Genomic DNA, 5108 nt, shown 5'->3' with positions numbered 1-5108 from the left:
GGGAATTTAACCAAAATTCCCAACCTGTGAGAAACAAAACAAATAGAGAAAACACACGTCAAAGAAAATAATCACACGCACAAGACAATATTTACGTGGTTCGGCAATTTGCCTACGTCCACGGAGTTGCAGGGATTTCACTATTATCAGGGAGAATACAATAGTGCACAAGAACACTCTCAAGAAACCCAAATCCCAATTACACCCTAGTACTCTCTCACAGAAAAAATAAGAATAGAAGCTGACTGCCTCTCTTTTCTCTATTTTCTCTCATGTGGCTTGCTCACTAGGTTAATTGGAATTACTCCTTTTTTTAATCTCTATGTTCTCACGGCTGCATATTTTTCTTGTCAAAACCTAATATATATATATATATATATATGTCAAAAGTCAGCTGGAGTGGGATTCCCTTTTCAACTAGGATTCTATCAACTTATGTGGACTTGGGCTTGACAATTCAAGTCACACATACAGCCCATTTCAACAAGATTCACTCTTAAAAAGGTTACCTAACGAAAGTTCTTCATTTTTCTTTCCTTTTCCTTTTCTTCACAGGAGATAAAGAGGTTCAATTTTCATTAAAAAAATGATATATCAGTTTAGGGCATAGTGAGATTTGATGATCAGTTTTAGATTTGCCAAATTTTGATTAGGAAATTACTCTCTCTCTCCCTTTTTTTGTTGGGAAGGGGGTGGGGCGTTTATTCTCTAATTTTCCTCTTCAAGAATGCCCTATCAATATCCCATGTAACAATACAGCAAAAAGAAAAAGTAAAATCCCTTTACAACAAAAATTGTGCTAGCCAAACATACTTGCAATGTGAAACAGAATATAAAAGAGAAAATAAAAAATTATTATAGTATTATAATAGTTGAATTCTAGTTATATAATGTATTATAAATTCGGTTTAAAACACTAGTATTATTATTTTCGTATGTATTCTAATAAGTATTATTGTTTATTAAAAAAAAATCCGATAAAGAAACCATAAAAGTACCCAAAGATTTGGCCTTAACAAAAATTACATATGTAAAACCTGACCCAGCTGACATATCTGCCACAAAGGACCTAGTAAATTCACTTCACTCTTACTTAGCCAAAAAATATACATATTTAAATAACATTACCACATTAATTGTTACAAGCCAAAATAAGTCGCTTACAAACTTTAAGGGTCTTGTTTCCCTTGTATAGTTGTACTTTAATTTTCTTCAAGTTAAAAAATAAACAATAAAAAATTCTCAAGTCTCAAAAGGTGAGTTTCTCTCTCTATTTTCTTGCTTTATTTATATGAAGTACACATAATTTTACAACACAATGAAAAAAGTTTTTGGAATGATTCTTAGGGCCACAATCAAATATAGCTAAACAATGTTTTCATTCTCCTTTAAAACCGATTTGAAAAACTAATTCATCTCTCTTTCTTTAACCCCACAACTTTTCATCCCAATTAATTCTTTTTCCCGAAAACCCCACCCCCAATATATGGAGAAGAAGAAGAAGAAGGATGAACACAACTTGTAGTCACTACAACAAAATGTATTTTTAGTGACGAAAAAATTCGTCACTAAAAGTCCAGTTTTTCGTCACTAAGGACCTTTAGTGACGAAATTGGACTTTTAGTGACGAAACTCATTTCGTCAATGTAGCCCCATCACTAAAAGTCCTGGTGACGAGAAATTTTGTCACTAAAAGTCCGATTTGATTTAAAAAAAAAAAAAAAAAACTTTTAGTGACGAAAATGTTTCGTCACTAAATGTTTTCCTCACTAAAAACACTATTCAGTGATGAAAATATTTCGTCACTAAAAACACTTTAGTTTACTAAATCATATTTAGTGACGAATAATTTCATCACTAAAACTATGTTCAGGAACATATAGTGACGAAAAAATTCATCACTAAAACTATTTTTAAGAAAATCTAGGCACTTATAGTGATGAAAATTTTCGTCACTAAAACCATTTTTTGTTGCTATATTTGTGATGAAAAAATTCGTCACTAAAACTTATTTTCTGTTTTTATTATTTTCATAGCGTTGATATTAACCTGTAACCTGTCATTACATTATTAAAACCTCACATTTGATTAACACATTTGTTTCAACAACACATTTATAAAAAATCAATCCATACATTCTACAAGTTAAAATTAAAACAAGTATTCAATTCAAACTCCTTCCATACAATAATTGTTTGCAACACATACAATAACTTAAGATATTTTATAACAATACAAAAAATGTAGCATAATATAATTAGAACCAATGGAAGATGTCCTCATATGTCTTCAAGTAATGCCAAAAGTAAATTCCCTAAAAGCCACCAATAAGAAATCTGCACAAATATAAAAATAATACTACATTAAAATTGTAAAGTAAAAACATTAACTATTTTATAAGAAACATTTCTAACAATACATTTCTAACAAAGTAATACCATGCAAGCCACCCGCTTGCTCTAACACAACAATCCACCACAAAACCAATCACCAACATACAATATATAATGCTTACAAATATTGAAAACACTTAAAATATTTCCATCACATGTAAATCAACAATACTCAATCACAATTCAAAAGAATGAAAACACTCCCAATATTAATTTAAACCACCTTATAACACCATGCAAACCAGCCGCTTGCTCCAACACAATAACCTACCACAAAACCAATCACAAACATCACAACTATAATGCTTACAATTATAGAGTTTTATAAGTTTTTAACTAGAGTTTTATAAGTACTTCAGTCTTGAAAATGATCCTCTTGTAAATTACTACACAAACTCATAGCTTACACATGTAATACAGTAGGTATAAGAACACCCACACCAAAAAGCGACACATTGTAGGTTCCGATTGTCAAAGAAAAAAGAAGCACTCTTACCTTTATAACTGAAAAAAGAAAATCCGAGTAGGTTCTAATTGTAGAAATCCATGTTGTCAATGGCCGGACCCACTCCCCTTTCGGAACTGAAAAAAGAAACCCAAAAAAGAAAATAAAAAATAAAAGGAAATTACCCAAAAAATAAAATAATATATATACTCTAAGTCACAGACCCATGACCATGAGACCAAGACAATGATGACCAAGTTTAACTAGGCTTAATCTCCAATAATTATAAATATGGAGATTAAGCAAGTTCACACATTATCTGCAATGTCTTAGGGGGTTAGTTATTTTGGGACCATTTAAGGGGCTTCAAAATTGTTGGAACTTGGAAGTAATAATAATCCAGTTTATTAATAAGCAAGTTCACACATTATCGATTATCTTCTCGATATTGATGTCTTGGCCACCCCACTTCCACATGCATTCAGTTGTTTGTTCCACCTGACAGTGACTTGTTGTTAATATTTGAAGGGATTTGAACATACACACATACTATGAAAGAGTTTAGGAAGGATCCATCTATATATATCAGTTGTAAAATCAATTAGCAGGCTTTGCACTTTCTTTTTCTCTTTAAATAAAAATATTTTAATCCATCATCAAAAAAGCTTCAAAACATCATGCTTCATGTCATAAGCATAACTTTAAAAAGGGTAAAAAAAAAAAAAAAAAAATCCCTTACCTCCTTGTTCCAGTTGGTTTTATAGAGTACAATCAAGAGAAGCAAAGTTTGTAGAGCAGTTCCACTTATCATGCCCACCCAAAGTCCCTACAATCCCGAAATAGATCAGTGAAGAAACTAGAAGGAGAGCAAAAACAATGGAAGTAAATATGCTTTCTTTCTTCTTCACTCTTTCAGGCCTTTATTTTCTTTAATAGCCAACAAGCAAAGATAAAAACCAAATTGCAGCTATCAGATTACACTTGATACTTGCAGATTATTATGGAAAGCAAAAAGATATAATAGGCCCTGTTCTGTTTCTGGAGACAATGACAAAGCTTATATTGTGGCATTTATAGGAAAGCTTTTTCAATGCAAATAACTTAAAAGTACAAATGGAATTGAAATGTTTTACCATCACTCCTAAATTTGCTTTATAACCAAGAAGGTATCCAAGTGGAAGCCCGAAAATGTAATAACAACCCAAGTTTATATGCAATCAATGTTCTCCAGCAATCATGTGTAGAATGTAATCAATGTTCTCCAGCAAACAAAACACTGTCTTTCTCAAGATTTGTAAGAAGAATAACTTTTTTCAATTACAAATTCTCATCAATACTTTTTTATGCAAACCCTCTCCAAGAATTCATTAATTTTCCTTATAAGTGATTAATGCCTCATTAATATCCGATATAACATAAGAAGGAAAAATGAAAATTAACAACAGAAATTGTTCCAGCCATCATATCATAACTTGGAATCTGAAATTAACACATAATAATAATAATAATAATAATAATAATAATAATACTACCAAGCAAGAAAGCATTCATAATTTTACATCTACTACAATAAATCCAATAAGAAAAAAAATCTAGGAAGCCGCATATAAAAGTATCCCATGATTATTCATTTTAACAAAAAAGCCCCATGATTATTCATGCTTACATTACATACTAGCTAGAAGTTAACAGACATACATACTGTTGGTGCAATTACTAACATAGACCAAAGCTAAAGCTTGTTCATTTGTTGCAATGCCCATTACCAGGTCCAGGGATGTATGTGCAAGGATTGGGGCCAGAAGGTGGAACCACTACAGTATTTTCCTGAAATGTCATCTTCTTTGCAACATTCGAGATCTTCTTATCATCCAAAGGCCTTGTAGCTTCAAGAGGTTTGATTGAGAAAATCAAGAACGAAAGGAGCGCCACTTTGGCAACAGTGAAGAGAGTTTTCTTCCACATTTTTTAGCTAATGGAGAAAGAAAGATGTGTAGAGACTGGAGAGTGGAGATATGCTCTGTCTATTTTTTCTTTGGCTATCTTTTATAGAAGTTGTTAGGTTCTAAAGACTTAGGTTTTTATGTATTTAGAACTCTAATGTGTATTGTTGGCAAATCATGATCAAAACAATAAGTTTAGAAGTGTTTAGTCTTGCTCAAAGTTGTATCTTTTATATAAAGTTGGAATCGAGCTGATGCAAAAGTTATTGTGCATTTCAACCTGGCTCGATCGATCGAAGCTTAGGCTCGATTGATCGAATCTCGGGC

The 5108-nt window shown here is 31.8% G+C and overlaps 1 long non-coding RNA gene across 1 annotated transcript; it reads right to left on the bottom strand.

Annotated features, from left to right (window-relative positions):
• Window positions 1–3286: 3286 nt before the first annotated feature.
• LOC126707605 (uncharacterized) lies at window positions 3287–4049 on the bottom strand. Its single transcript, XR_007648992.1, has 3 exons — window positions 3972–4049; window positions 3578–3664; window positions 3287–3336 (listed from the first exon to the last, which is right to left on the bottom strand). It is a non-coding gene; the product is annotated as an uncharacterized LOC126707605 (long non-coding RNA).
• Between the last annotated feature and the right edge of the window lie 1059 nt (window positions 4050–5108).

The sequence above is a fragment of the Quercus robur genome, chromosome 2 (genome assembly GCF_932294415.1).
Source record: "Quercus robur chromosome 2, dhQueRobu3.1, whole genome shotgun sequence".
In the NCBI taxonomy this organism is placed as follows: Eukaryota; Viridiplantae; Streptophyta; class Magnoliopsida; order Fagales; family Fagaceae; genus Quercus; species Quercus robur.
The sequence above is the reverse complement of the archived record's forward strand: the minus strand, read 5'-3'. Positions and strand labels throughout refer to the sequence as shown.